The following is a 16,293-nucleotide window of genomic DNA, read 5'->3' as shown; positions in this document are numbered from 1 at the left end:
CGTATTTCGCCCCCATTGTAATGTGAGACCACTCGCCTAAATTAGATTTAATACAGTTTAAAATGATCCACACAAGGTCGAAACTACTCCGGAGCCACAGGCGTGAATCGCACTCGCGACCTCAGGCTAAGCCCAGGAACAATTGAATGCACAAACCACCGAGCTGGGCATTTGGATATCAAAATCTTGACATGTCCACTCTGTGGCAATCTTGGCACTGAAGCTGTGCGCAGACCATTCTTTTTTCCAGGACGATCATATTGCTTTCATTACTCACAGACCTTTGCAGCAGAACTAATTACAACGAAAATGGAAAATAACGTACCGCCCGTGATGAGTGGTTCTGTCAAGGCGCCTATGTCTTTAATGGGTCCACGAACTTGACCCTTTACTTTTAGCGCGCTTTCATGTATTGCAGAAACTGCAAAAGAAAAGAAAGCTTGTTACACCACCACGGCCCAAAGCTGGTCTGTTTCACTGTTCTTGCGACGGCAGCAAAGCTCGGCACATGGAGCTCCGCTGGAAGAAAGAATGCGCCGTTGTCAAACAGCATATTTTCGAGCATTGTATCCAAATGAAAGTAAAGATGTTCTAATCAACACATCGCTTGAACTCAACCAATCAATAAAAAATAACAGGTTGATCAATTAGCCAATCAACAGAGGGTTGGCATGTTCTCGGCTTTGCTCCTAACTACAATAGCCCATATTCAACAAACTAGCACTGGCCTACGTTGATCTTAGCTCAGTAAGCCGAAGATACCATAATTCTATAAGTCGGACGCAGCGAACACTTCGAATGTGCACTGGTCTTGTCGAACACGCACTCTGCACGGGGGCTGTGCTGCTCGGCTTAGTATGAACTTCTGTGTCAGTGTAGAAGTTTTTAAGGTGGAGCTTGGTTGACTGACACCCCGGTGCATACAGCAGCGATGGCACCGTCGCTGCTACTACTGGTACGACTATAGTCTGAAGTAGCACTGCCCTTTGATTGACAAATTAAAGGCAAACGTGCACCTTCCTTGTGTGTATTCAAAAAATAAAAGGCGACCACAAACCTGGACATATGTCGGCTCATAGGCATCTCTTTATGAATTCTTCATGAACTAGCGCATAATATTCAATTGCTTCATTGATATTTTCGATTTTATTTGATTTCGCTATTTGGTATGTATCAGAGGGTATGTGTCCATTTCTGTCCAATACTGCGCAATGGATAGGAGCCAGTATAACAGACGAGGTACAGAGTCTTTATATTGTAACGATGTTAGTAAAACAAGGATATTTATTAAAGGCGAACTTGTGCCCACAAGTAAAAGCCACTGTGGCCGTGCAGAAATCCGCGGCAGTCGCGTTCTCAAACTGGGCTCGAACGGTCTTCCTCTTCTCCTCGCGTGACACCTCGTGCGCGTGGCGCATGCGAGCCGGGTCCAACTGGCTGCCCGTGCCACGAAGATCGCTGCTTGTTGTTGAACAACACCACTGTACGGCGTGCACAGTGCCCAATGCAAAGGGCGCGCAACTTGAATGTCACCAAGTTTGTAGTGGCAATATGTAGCTGGGTGTGTACTGTAGTTCTCTGTCCATTTCACTGCGTCCGCCATTCTTGCTTTGACACACATTATGTCTTCGGTCTGGGGACATCACTGCGTAGACGTCTCAAGCTGTGCATTGGCCTGATTTCGTGCTTACACTTCAGTATAGTTTCGGAAGAGTGTAGCGCATTATTATAAAGAAATACAGAAATTAAGTTCTGATCTTGTCAGTGTTGAAGCATATTACACGTTGCGCACTATGACAATAGACACAGCTTACGCGTCGCCGTTAGTCGTTCAACAATAAATGAGTCGCTTCAATAAAATTTCAGTCTACCTTCGAAGAGGTACGTATCTTGCTCAAAATCATAGTTATATTATTTTTCGCATACTGCTTATTTTCTCTGGCTCAAGTTTCGCAGAGAGAGAATTTCATGCTACGGATCGTACAATGCAAAACTTAGTGCAGCTACACCTGATCTTTAAAGGGCCCCTCACCAGGCCACAAAAAAAAAAAAAAAACGTTGGTTACACGCTTAAAGTCGTTACGTGCTCACTAGGGAGCGTTCTGCCCAATAATTTTTAAAATTGGTTCATTAAAACCCTATGCAGAAATATTTCATTGCCGCGAACTGAAGAATTGAAGTGGCGTGCGCCACCGCGAAGAGAGGCCTCTCTCCACTTGCCCCGTCTAGTGTCTGCAATTTAAATTCTTTCCCTGCGTTCTCTAATACCAAAGCTAGAGGACATCACGGACACTGCCTCCATTTTTTCTGTCTTTTTTCTTTGCTGCACGGCACACTTCCGCAGACAGCGTCGCACGCGAGCTGTTTTGTCTGCCTCGTATCGCGCAGCGCACGATTTTGCGCGCTGTGCACGAGAACACTTGACCACCGTTATAAGTCGTAGCCACACGAATATAGGACAGACAAAATCGGGACACAGAGCATGATCGTGCGCTTGAACACGCTAGGAAATGACATAGTTTTGTTGTCTACACGCGCGTCTGAACGGCGTTAGAAGAAGTACACGAATCGGAAGTACATCTCGGTTGCTGAGATGCGAAGTAAAAGATTATGCAAATCCCAAGCACTGAGGCAATCAATATAAGCGAGCCTTTCTGTGCTTGTTGCTTTTACTGACGATAATTAGCGGAATTGTCGATGGCGAAAGCCTAATTTCTTCAACGTTTAGGCTAACACGAGAGTGGTGAGTTGATGTCTAACGTTACCTTTCGTGGACCACTGCTGATTGTCTGCGTAATACACAGAACACACAGGAAGTGGTGCTTGCTTTAGGCGTAATTGTGAGCCATATTTCATAGCATCTGAGACGACTGAGCACTGTCATTGCCTCACATGGCACATGACTTCATGGCAGAAGTATTAAACTTATATTTGAATACGGTTCTGTACGTGCCAAACCACAATCGGATTATGAGGCTTGCCGTAGTGGCGAACTCCGGATTAATTTTGACACCGTGACGTTCTCTAACGTGTCCGAAAATCTAAGTGCCCATGCCTTTCCTATCACGCCCCAGTCTAAATGCAGCTGCCACGGTCGCGATCAAATCCGCGACCTCTAGCAATGCCATAGCTGCAAAAATACTGCGGCGAGAATAGAAGTGTTGATTTGACGAGCGACCACTTTCGTTGTGTCGCGTGGACCCTGCTTTACTTAATGCGGCTGCATAATTTGTCCGCTTGATATATTTATGGCATTTATTTTTTTTATAAATAGCAGGTACGTACTGTACCGTGCCTTGAACTTAAGCATATCTAATTTCCCCGCAACCACTGTGGTATAGTAGTAGGGTTTGCTTGCGTTCTCACGTCACCGACTTCTCCGCGCCCCCTTGCATGGGAGCAGCCTCTTCTCCTCCCTCCTCTCTGCAGTTCTATCTACGTTAGTAGAAGAGGAGGGACTCAACTTTCTGATATGGTTTTGAGTGGAGTCATGGCGAATTACAGCTGTCAAAAATATGAAGTGGTGACGCCTAGGGTACTCCAGAGGGCACTGTGCACATTCGGCGTGGTGGGGTCCCAACGAGTTTACCGTGTCGCGTTTCCTCTCTGACTCACTCCTGTCAAGTATACAGAAGTTCTTAACCCCCCACTACCCACCCCAGAGCGGTGTGCCAGACAACAGCAGCCACAGCAGCAGCAGCAGTGGGAAAGTCGAAGGAAGAGGCAAAGAACGCCTCACGTTAAAGAAACGCGTGGAGTTTCGTTTGATATGTTTTATTATTTCTCTAAATTTTAATTCATCATTTGAAGCAAACAATTACGCAAATAACAGATGTTGCCTTGGATGATTCTCGAAAATACGTGCCACTATGAACGACGCCACAGCACTGATATTTACGTGGGCACACTTGTTCGATGCACGTCGACTCTCCGGCTGGGAGCGCAGCGCCCGTGAGGAGAAGGGCAGACGGCGTTAGGTTTGAAATGTCGGCTCTTCCCGCGGCTGTAGTGATGTAACACTTAGCAGACAGCTTCGTTAGCGCGCATTGTATGCACGGCGCTTGTCAGCTCAAAGTGGCCAGACCTGGTTAGGGGCCCTTCAAGGAAAACAAATGGGAAGCTGCACCCGTCTGTAGGAAAGCTAGGTGCTTCCAAGGCTTCGCTAGCATAAATTTATGCCACCGCGTGTTGCCGACGGGAGCAAACTACTGATCTTGGAGGGTCGCCCGCAGGAGCAGCAGTCGCCGCAGTTGAATATCTGAAGGAAGATGAAGTGTGGCTTTAAAACGAGGGTTCAGTATTGAATTGCAACCCGTATCAAGAATGATTAAACGTGAAAGTGTTTTCTTTATTTTTTCAAAAATTGCGCAGACCACTGCCTCCCTTCCTGCTAAATAAAAATATGGTGCAACCTGCAAGTATTTAGAAAACTTGGATAGCATAGCCATTAACGCCCATGACACTTTCGAATTACACCTGCGAACACTTCATTAAGAAATGCTTCACAAAGGTCAAATCTTACCATAAGCAAATAACTCCGCACAAATTTGTCATACCGGTCTACCAATTTTTCCGTTAACTTGAACTTCGTGACATTCGCAGTCACGGCAGAGCAGCTAACAAAATTTTGCGCTGCTCGTGAAATACACTAAGAGCGCTTCGAAGCACCTCTCAGGCAATTTATTGCAAAGACCGTAATTAAAGTCCCCATTTAAAACTTTGCATGTACGTTACCCCAGTCTTCGCGTTTAGTTCCTATAAATATAAACAATTTCACTAGGGTAGTTCGCAAGTTTCACGAGAAAAACAAACTACAATTATCGTTATGCGCAAAGAAATAAGGAATAAAGATAGGGTACAACAATTACTTGTTAAGCTTTAATTTCTCTATATATTGCCCTTATAGTCAAGTGCTCGACGAAAACTCGTCTGGCGAGGAAACATATTGGTGCCATAAAGCATGCGCACCCGCCAAGAATAAAATTAAAATAAAAATGTTTATCTATTCTTGGCGAGTGCACGTATTATGGCACCAATATTGCACTTATGAAGGCGCTCATTTCTACGAAATGCAAACTTTTTGTAACGCGCACTTTTTTTAGTACATTCGGAAACTAAGCGTTACAATTTTGAGCATTTGCTGCATAAATATATTAGAAAGCTGTTATATTATCCGCATGAGCTTAAGCTGATGTTGTTGATACATATACACACAAACATCTGATGGTATTGTCCTCAAGTCCCCGTAGATCGGGCTTGCAGTTGGAGTTACGACAAAGCAGCTGTCTAAACTTTGCACGTCTCGTAAATCAGGCTCGTAACACACCGAAACGCTTGCACACGTAATTAATGACAATGAACCCAATTCATTGAGACATATTGAACTTTCAGTACAAGTTACGCGAATCTAATCATTTTTGAAAATTTATAGGAGGTGGCTACTCTAATCATCGACGATACCAGACAAACCAAGTGAAATTCTCGTATCACACGCAGAAGAATAAATAAATGTATATATTTCCAAGGCATCTCTTTAAATCTGAAGCATGAAGTTTTGGCGTGACTGCAAACTATAAGCTTCAGCATATTTTAGCTGACTTTGAGGCTGGTGACTTTCGCAGATGTTTCATGCTACTGGGAAACATTGCCGATAACGTGCATGTGAGAGTCTGGGACATTTGAATAAGCAAGTTTCTACATTAACTGCAAATATGTTGCACAGAATAATCATTTCTCGTTCGTCCCTCCCAGCATCCTTTCGAATTCAATAAGCTGTAGATACTCTGCCTCACATGTTTCATCGAGGAGACGTAGGAGAAATGCCTGTTATACTGCTTAAAACTCGGGTGCAGAGGAGTATTCAGTAATTATTTTCAAACAAATAATAATCTACACACTCAAACTTACGGTACACGTCACTGATAGAGCGGCCTCATTTGTTGAAATTAATAAATCTCTGCCGCATTTGGTGCATCAAAAGTTGACAAAAATTTGAAGTGTTTCATGTAATCTCTTTCAGGCAGACTGAAAGCGAGGGTTTATTAAATTTTATATAGACTCTAATTGACACACATACAAACAGAGACACTTGAATATTTGCCTGCATATTGCCTCTATAATTTGCCCCATTTTAGCGATGTATAAATTTGGCATGTTAAGCAGTTTTTTTAAGAGTACACCGTCACGTCTCAAAACAACAATGGGCCTTCTTTTCGTGCTTCCCACGATGTGATTCCTTCACCAGTGCCCGCCAAGACGACGACGGGGCCCGGCGCTCATTATTGACGCGCCAACAAAGAAGCTCTAATTAATGTAACAGCAATTACCACATTCTGCAAAAGCCGTAGCATTCGTCAAATCCAGACTTCTCAACTCACTACAAGCTGATCTCTATGGAGAGCCCGCTAACTGATGCATCGACCAGCGTTGACGACAACCATGGCAACAACGTTGACTTCATATTCCCAATTGTCTATTTGTTGCGTCATATGCGGGAGTGACTGCACGACATCAGAGACGGAGTCCAACATGTTGCAGCGAAATTATGGGTGGAGCGTTCTGAACACTTCGACCCTTCTGATTGCCCGGGACAGAGTAATCGAAATCGCCCGTCTAGTGAATGTAGAAAAAACGACGACTCAAAAAGGGGAGTTTTGCTGCAGTGCAGAGTGTGCTCAGACACGTAATCTGTATACGCCTAGTGTGCTCAGACATGTAGTGTGCTTATATGTAGTATGATCAGTCCTGTAATTTGCTCCAATTTGAAGCGTGCTCCCATATACTTAGAGCGTTGGGAGCTATATATAAGCAAATCTAAACACTTTTCTCGCTTCCACCAACCTCCCGACCTCATCTGATCACCAAGAAGCAACTCTCGTTGATAGAGATAGACGACGGCGTGGGTCCGTTTAGTTGGCTTAGTTCTAGGCCCCGTTATAGCGCAGTCCAGCTACCATGTTTTAGGCACCGCAACAGCTTAGGCAAGCGATCCTTTATGTGACACATGGGTGGGAAATCCGAATCCCATACCAGGATCCCGACAATGGATAAAAGCTGCGCTTAACGTCTTCGAGCACTTCTAGTCCCATTAACAGCTTCGCTGTAAAACGTTTTGCTGATCCAGACAGCAGGGTAGATACTGGGAAGTGAAGCTTTGGTGAAGAGGGTAAAGAAATGCCACGCAACTGATTACATCCGGAACGGCCTTTTCCACTATAGCGATTACCTACGAGCCAGCGAAAACAGCAAGACGTGGCGACCTGCACCTGTCAACCACGTAACCACGCTTAATACTGTCTCCGGAATCGGCGCCCCATGTTAGGACATTGTATGTAGAGTCAACATGCCGAATACACGCGGTCAGATCCTGCCTTTACTTGGTGTAAGTCTGACCAAGGTGACGGGCCAGACCCCAAAGCCTAGGAAGGTATGCATATAACGGCTGGTGTCGACAACGGAATTGTGCTTTTCAGTAAATATATTGCAGCAATTAGAATAATAAGGTCCGCTTTTTTATCACTGAATGACTGCATAGAAAGCAAGGCCACAAGCTACATAGAAAGAAACCCAGCAGCTACTATGGCCAGGAAAGTCTGGCTTGGCTAACAAAAAAAAAAGGTTTCGCTTCAACACATACCCGACGGTTCCTCTGGAACCCAAAGACTCTATCAGAGCAGCCGGATGCTCTAGCCATGGACGCGCCTCTTGCAATTTCACCTAACACCGAACCAGCTTCCATCGCGCTAGCCAGTGCTTTGGGACGCTGAGCACGTGAGTGGCGCCGCATCGAAACAATTTACTGGTAAGAGGTAGCCAGCGCGCTTTTCCAGCTTACAATGCACTACACTTTTACGTATAGAAAAGTCCATGTTACTACTCCGCAGTAAATTCCCAATCAAATATGCTCAACACCAGTGCACGCTCATGCAACCTACGACCAAATGACAAAAGATTGATTCGGAGTACTTGGTCGGTCATACTAGAAACCTCAGTAGTGCTAAAAAGACAGCAACCCATATACAAATGGCATAAGGGTCAACAGTTGAAAGTGCAGTACATTTCTCTTTGAATGTCCCTGGCAACATTTATTTGCTAAAAGTACTTGCATACAGTGCCTTCCTTTCAGTGCTAGCATAGTTCCACCTAAGACGTGAAAGAGAAAATCTTCGTGCCGAAGAAGCTTAAGGGAGGACGTGAGGGAGGGCTGATTACACAAATCACATTAGGCTAAGAGTTAACGCACCAGTGCAATCTGCAAAGCCGTCCTCCAACATAATTCAGAAACAAAGCGTCAACGTGCCACTGGAAAGCGTAAAGCCCAAAAAGAAGCGATTGCTCGCAACCCACAAAGTCACAGGACTAATGAAAGTACCAAAACCATGTTCACTAAGGCAGCAACCACCGATTGGTCAATCGCTATCACATTATTATGTCTCACCAAAATTGTCATTGTCCTGACGAAGATAACGCGTAGCCGACGCTATTGTTTGCATTCGGTGAACGTGCGTACAAACGTGTGCGAATTTAGTTCTTTATGCAAAAGCATTATACGTCCTGTTGCGGCTTGGCGTAGCGTTTCGGCCACGAATCCTAAAGGCACAGAGATGAGTACGTTCAGGAGTAGGAGCGATACAAAAGGAGTTCATTTTAGAGATTTACAGGGGCTTCACGTATGGAAGCCCACTCCATGTAGGAGCACGTTAAATGCATCGCCTAACTACATGTCTGAGCGCGCATAAGGACTCGTTCGAACACACGTCACCGAACCCAAGCTCTGCTTTATTGCGACAGTAATTATCTGGAGACTTCAAGCGCATTTTAACCGACGCCGTGGCCGTCGGCGTTCCCAAAAGGATATTGCTGTAACGCGAGATTCTAGCGTAGGACACGACCATTTTTGGAAGACGTTGCCTGAAACCATTTGAAAGGACAATGAACCGTTTCAATGAAGAACTTCGAGCCCGCAAAGTAGCAGGACAATTTTTGAACACTCCATACTAGACATGCGAAATCTCTCTCAGTAGTGCTGTAGTACTGTTCTCGATTTGTGAGTTTTAGACTTGCGTAAAGGACGGGGTGTTCCTCGTTGTTCTCTCCCTTTTGACATAGTACGACGCCCATGCCTCGCTTGCCCATTTGTGGTTCATCGCAATGAACCACAAATCCCTTCGTGTAGCCCGGCGATCTTAGAACGGGCTGACTCGTTAACGTGCTCTTTAGGGCGTTGAAAGAGTATTTCTTTTTTTTCTTCCTAAAGGCCTGTGGCTACGTTTTTTGAAGAGCATCAGTTAGAGCAGTAGCTTGTTCAGAAGACCTAGAGATATACCGCTGATAGTACCCGGCGACCTCTAACAAAGATCGAATATCGGTGTTTGTGCGACGTTGCAGGAAATCTCGTGTCACAGCCTCCTCTACCTCAGAGGGACGGCGACGGCTCTGTCCGATTACATTACCGAGATCAATCACTTACTTCCCCTTGTGGGATTTGGCATTTTTTGGTGCCTTGGCAAACTGTACTTCGGTGCGAAAACCAAATCGCACGAATATCGAGAGAAGCGCATTAACTATTTCCAACGCACTATGTTCTTTAAGTGGGACCGCTTCGGGGAATTTGTTAGCGGGGCAAATCGCAGTCAAAATATGATAGCATCCCGAGGTTGTTACTGAAAGTGGGCCTACCTGTGTGTCTACTAATAGACGGCGAAAGGGCTCAGTGATGATCTGCACTAGCTTCATTGGCGCTCTTGCCTTTCACCCAGTTCCGCACGCTCGTACATGTGTCGCAAATCCTTACAAATTTCTCTGCGTTGCAGGAACAACGTCCCGAATCACCAAATAGTTCCTGAAATCCTGCAAGGATTTCAGGACTTATCCGTTCATGCTCCAGCTACGCTTCAAAGACTAGTTTCTTAATGAGTTGTTCCCGAACGTATCCGTTAGTGACTGACACAATGTCCGGAAGCTCTACCGGAATCTTTTCGGGAAGCCTTGCCCATGGAACACCTCCATTTAGGTTGCTTCGGATGTTCCGCAGGCTGGGATCCTTGTTTTTCTCGGACTTGAATACTTAACTGCTTATCTGTAACAGCCGCTGTAGCCATTCCGACGGAGGAGCTTGTGATGTGCGGAGCGCGCGAAACAGTGCCATGGTGGAAGAGTTCGAGTAAGCGACGCAAGAGTGAAGATCGCCCACCAAACCGGGAACTAAAGATGGGCTCTTGGGTTCCCGACCAGAGTCTCAGCGTTTCACCCGACCGGGACCTCCTGCCATCCTGTTGCCAGGCGTGTGTACTCCTGCCGAGTATGAAGTGTTCTACCCGAGGCCGGCAAACTTGTGCGCCCGCAGGCAGAGTTCGACCAGTCGGGATACGGGCCCCAGTTTGCACCCAGCTTCTTGGCTGAGACACCGCGTCCACCTGTCCGTACCAAGCCGCCTGCGTCCCTTCTCTAAGCTGGAGCTGCACTCTGGCCGCTGGCTCTATGGTCAAGTACATCGTAATTGTGGCGAGACCAACGCCAGTTGTTTCACCGCCTCGCCTCCACCCCTTCACGTCGAACAGTTTGCGTGCACGATCACACATAACCTGCCCCTAACTACAGTGCTGAGGCTACCATTATAGTTCTTACTGTATTTTGTTTCAGGTTATGAGTTTTTCATTGAGTGGTCATTTTATGTGTCCTATTTTTGTTCGATGCATTAAAGGTGTCATGTGCGTTTTGGAAGAAATGGCTCTGTCCTCAATTGAGTTTTCGGAGGCTCCGCCTAACCATCCGCAACAATTAAAGAAAAGAACTTGCATCCCAGCGCTACAAGCAAATCTGGCGACCTGTCTTCCAATAACTCGGCTGCTTCCACTACCGGGGCTTCTGCAGGAGCAGATCCAAACACGTGTGGTTCCAACACGGCAGGATTCTAGATCTCCACTTTCCAAGGTTGCGAACAGCCATTCACCTCAGTTAGAGCCGTTTATGGGACTGCTACTGCAGTTAACTCACAAGTATTCGCTGTCATTTGTGCCAACATGCTAGCCTCCCTGAGCATTAGCCCTTTTGTTGCGCTGAATCTAATCCAACCTATTTGCGAGCAGTTAGGGGTCCTACGGAGGAAGCGTAGGTGGTACGGCAGCTTCCCTCTCAAGTGTGCCGAAAGGATCTTTAATAGATAGATACTTTTGTGAGCGAAATGCATGCGCTATGAGCTTCTAGACCTTGCTTAATCCAGGCGCGTTGAGCCATGAGCACCTCGGCTTGCACATAAGAGCTGTGAAACGCGTCCATAACAGCCGCGGAGTCACGCAGTACGCCACATGGTTTCCCGTTTACTTCAATTTAGCGCATGTACAGTTCGATCAGCTTGATGTTCTCGTCATTGCAACCGACCGATAAAAACACAACCTTCGCCTTGTAACAATGCGCAGCAATGTGCCCTGGGTTGTGATAGTTGCAGAGAAGAAAGGGTTGTCTAACTTCCAATTTCCTAACTTCAGGCGCCCCTTCCGACGTGGAAGCTATCTGTTTAAGTCGACGACAGCTTTAGGCGTTCTTTCATAGACGTATGTTACAGAGCCGATTCTTCGTTTGCAACCAAAAGCTTCAAGGACTTATTCTGTCTTTTGGCGCATTCAATTAGCTTCTTTCTGAACTGCCGAGTTCCTGTGAAAAATCTTCTCGGACTGAGAAAGCTGTCCCCTTAAGCCTCGGTCCACAAGATAAAATGCGCTCTTCATCTTTGAAAAAAGTTAGCTTGGCGATGACAAGCCTTAGTTTTCAGGCAACAAATCAACCAAGTCGATGCACGCGCTCAAATTGTTGACCTGTTAGTGTAACGCCCAGCTTTTATGAGCCAAATTCTATTATGTGCTGTTCGGTCGATGCCCAATCCTTATTGGTATCATCGTCTAGGCGGGAAGAAAAACGAGATTCGAACTCCGCAATTTGTTTTCCGTGTCGTTACATTTGGATGAAACGGCCGCCATTTGTTTTGAACTGACGCTGAGGGCATCAGTCCTGGTTTCCACACTGACAAGTGACGCTATAGAATTTTCTAATGCCGCCACTCTAGCGTTTAGTTGCTTGATTTCATTATAAGCAGCGGCCTGCTTTTCAGCACTGATTTTTCACTCTGTTAAAAGAGCGGCAAGGTCATCTTGAAGCGTGTGTATGGTGCTCAGAGCCTGGGCTAACACATCAGTTTCGAATTTGTTCAGGGAACCCGGATTAGATTGCGCGCCACCCGAAATCATAAGTTAAAAGATCAGATAAAAGGCAACACATGCCAGAGGAAATTTTTTTTTTCTGTTGAGGCAAATCAGTCAGACTTACGATAACCAAATTAATTAAAACTAATTACTCTTGATTGTTATTTTTACCTAAATTATTTAATTTAGCCTGACTATGCCTAAATACACTTTACTCTTCAATAAGCTAAAGTTACTTTCACCGTAATTGCCGTTACTAGATTTTGTTAGCCCTAATTAGTCTTAATGTCTTTCCGCACTCTCCACATGTAGTCATAATCATAAATAGTATTCATACCTAGCCATAAGTCATTCTTATATATTCTCCCACAGGACCAAACGTAAGTCTATAGAGTGCATCTTGCCGCATTTTACAGACAGGCGGAGGAATGCTTACGAAACAAATTTATGAACATGTCCCGTCGACTGGTAAAAAATACATGGAGGGTGTTTTGTTCTTTCGTTTATCGTACGGCTCTTGCATGAGCAGCTTCCGCGTTCGCTGATTTTTGGCGCAGCCGATGACGGCACACTGCCGCTCAGACGAACAACCATTGTACATCCCACTCAGAAGAACACGTCTAAAAACACAACATGCAAACACACACCGCAAGTCCAGCAATTTTCTCATGTCTCGCGCAGTCCTGACCAGAAGTCTGCACCTTGTGTCAAGAGTAGCGGCGTGACTGATATCCGCGCTACGAGGCTATAAAATATGTGGTCTGTAGACCTTTTGTCGAGGGCGCCGCGATTTTGCGATGACGGTGTCCGCTATCATCCGTCGCCATGCTGTTACGTGGGATTTCAATGAATGGTGCTCAGAGAACGTTCTGTTTACTACGAGTGGCAAGTTCTTGCGTCTTCTTGAGAGGTCACTACAACTTTTTCCGGTTGGGAAGCTTCATATCGGGGCGTTACTGAAGCTGGGAGCTTCGATATAATCACATTAACTAAAGGCGACAGGCCTACAAGAGTTACCACAGCTCAGCCCGCGATTGAAACAGCAGGCGGGTCAAATCTCCACATTGTCGATACGTACGTATAATACGCATTGTACGTGCAACATGTTATTACTGTATATCAGACCTTGAATACTGTTGAAGTCTCCCTCAGGTGACAACAGTCCGGCGTGTCTTCGTGTGTGACGCGGTGTGCCGCAGTGTTCATGGCAATCCATGTAATAGCGAAGCTACGAGTAAACACGTTTTGCTAGGTTTGGTGGCGCTTCAATTCTTGTGCTACGATTTTCCAAACATTGTTTACCTTGGTATGTGGGCATTAAATTTTACAAAATAAACAACTGAAATATTACGCGACCGGAAAGGCCATTAATATGGAGTACTCGCCAAATGGATCTGGTGACAATGGGCGTGATAATGACGCCGTCAACCAGACACACGCGATACGTTGAAAGTATGGGGATCTCTTAGATCTCGAGTGACGCATGGGCAATGTCACCTCGGCAACTCGGGAGAGCTGAAAAATGAACTACTCTTTGCAACTGCAGCTTTGTTTTCTGATGAGATAAAGCGCGCGATGGGCGACATCGGCTGGACAGCTTGCCGAAGAGATTCAGAAGCTCTCGAGAGCCCATGTGAACTTTGAACACATTCCGAAAGAATAACTTCATTGTGCGTGCACAAAGAAATAGCTCACTTCGTCCATTTACACCAGTTGACCGCCACAAATGCGCATCTTGTTTTCGTTCATATCGCAGTTTAATCAAGGCTACCAAGTTCGTCGCCGTACGCGCACTGGAAACACAAGCGTCTGAACATACAGGCGATGACATTGATGACGTAAGTCCCTTCTGTTAATGCTGGTAATTGAAAGCTCCCACCTGCATGCAACTGCAGCAGCAGCGGAGTCCACAGAGTCACTGCGGCTGTAAATGATATTTGAATTCTCTTCCGAAACTTATCTGTGCAGCGGAGTACAGCACAAGAATAACCCGTCGACCTTGAGCCATGTGGCACCACAGTAATTACACACGGAGCGCCCTAGAATCGCAGTATTTTGCAATGGCACTGCTAACGTTCCAAGCGGCAGCTGGGAGGTGCCCAAAATGACACTCGTTGAAGAATGGCGATCCGCATATACCAGTGCGAGGAGGAGAGTGGCGCGGCGTGCTGGTTCGAGGCTGTGCTTCTCCTCGCCGATACAACGGTCTATACAACGGCGGGTCTTAGATATGCATAAAACCAAGCGCTCTAGTGCGACCAATGGACGCTCATTTTTTCACGAGTAGAAGAAATCGTACGCGGCAGCTCTATAGAAATCCAATCATTTTTTAACAATGGACCAACCATTGTATTGAATTTTGTGGTTTTAAAAGCCAAAAGCACGGTCTGATTATACGGTACGCCGTAGTGGGGGGACTCCGTAAGTTTGGACCATCTGTGCTTTTTTAACGTGCGCCTAAATCTGAGTACACGGGTGGTTTCGCATATCGCGCCCGCCGCAAAGCTGCCGCCGTGCCAAGAATTCGACCCCACGACCTCGTGCTTAGCAGCCTAACACCATAGTCACTGAGCAACCACGGCGGGCAACGGTCTTTGTCAAAAAGGCCAGATGAGAGGGCTTGCCGTGTAGGCTGCGCGGCTACCGTAGCCGGACGAACACGGTCTCCTCGACATAGTTGCCTAAGTAATTGGAGGTAAGTGGTACTGGTAGGCTGTTAGAATGCATTTTCTTTATTGCGATAGCAATTATGTGGACACTGCAGCCGCATTCTTGCCGTCGGCGGCATCGTGATGTTCCGTGCAATGTCCAAGGGCGATAACGCCGTCGCCGGGCGCCGTATGCCGTATGTGCGAGTGAAACCACGCGAGGAAACCCAACGATAGCGGCTCGATCTGGCGCGCGCGAGGGAGGAAGGCGGAGAGCAAGAGAAAGCTCGAAAGGCCATGGAAGTATCGGAAGGAGGGAGCGGGGAGTCCCGTTGGGCTCCGGCAGCAACAGCGTATTCAGCGACCGGGCGAATGAACTGACGATCGCGGCTCAATATCGCGTGAGAAACGGAGGAAAGCGGGGAGGCAGCGCGGGACAGAGTGGGGAGGAGGGCTTCTACACCGCCAGCCACTGCGTACTTGGCACGGCGGCACGCGGTCACCCGCGTTTGTACCTCGAAAGCGATCTGCAGACAGCTCATACCTTTGTACGTACTGTTTTCTCGCCGCTGTTTGGTGGAAGCAATAGACAACACGAATGTGCTGCCGCGCTTGCTCAGGCCAGCGTTTTGACAACTAGCGCCCGCAGTCATCTAGCGAGATGTGTTCAAGTTTGCGTGTGCGCTCTAGCATCACTATCCTTACTTTGTGCAACTGTCAACTACGGGCGAAACTGCAATTTTTTAAAGACATCTTTAGACACCCTGGAATAACAATAAATGGGAAAAGGGCATTACATCTTTTTTTTCGTTGGTACCCTGGGACACCCGACATTTACCTTTAAGAAATACACTTGGCTATAATCATCTGCAGTCGCCTAGGTGAGAAGTGTTGTTTAGCGGTCAAGCAGTAGTTCCAGTGTTTCGAGCTTCCAGTCACCATTTTGCATTTGTATGCTTTTGAGACATGGCTTCAGGCCTTCAGGCACACGATTCTGGTTCATGTGTTCGGCCCGATTGCGTCAAAGGCAACACGCAACGCCACCAACGTGGTTCAAGAAGCTCAAAAAGTCGCGTACAACTTATTTAGATGCCAAGATTTTAGCCGAGTGATTCTGCCGGTTGAAGTGAGTGAAGAGTTAGACGGAAGGTAAAGCCTGCGGTGCAGTAAATGTTGGTTTTCCGCGCCTAATTAAGGCGTTGGTTAAAACTTCACTCTCCTAGCATCTACAGTTCGTAAATATTTTGTTTACATAAAAGCTTCACCGATGAGCCTACAATCGCACGTAATGATGTTTGACCATTCCAACCGAGCTAACATAGGTGGGTAGTATACACTGCTGTGCCTTTATACTATCTCTTTTTTGGGAACTCGCGAGAAGTAGCGTGTGCGTCTTATACAATCGTTTGACTTATACACAGGAATATACAGGAGCGATTGTTGTAGGA

The 16,293-nt window shown here is 46.4% G+C and overlaps 1 long non-coding RNA gene across 1 annotated transcript in view; it reads right to left on the bottom strand.

Moving 5' to 3' along the window:
* Nucleotides 1-315: 315 nt before the first annotated feature.
* LOC142574121 (uncharacterized) overlaps nucleotides 316-16,293 on the bottom strand; it is a 29,164-nt gene continuing 13,186 nt past the window's right edge. The window contains exon 3 of the long non-coding RNA XR_012826429.1: nucleotides 316-421. This is a non-coding gene — a long non-coding RNA (uncharacterized LOC142574121). The remainder of the gene's footprint in view (nucleotides 422-16,293) is intronic.

The sequence above is a fragment of the Dermacentor variabilis genome, chromosome 3, assembly GCF_050947875.1.
Source record: "Dermacentor variabilis isolate Ectoservices chromosome 3, ASM5094787v1, whole genome shotgun sequence".
NCBI lineage: Eukaryota > Metazoa > Arthropoda > Arachnida > Ixodida > Ixodidae > Dermacentor > Dermacentor variabilis.
The sequence above is the reverse complement of the archived record's forward strand: the minus strand, read 5'-3'. Positions and strand labels throughout refer to the sequence as shown.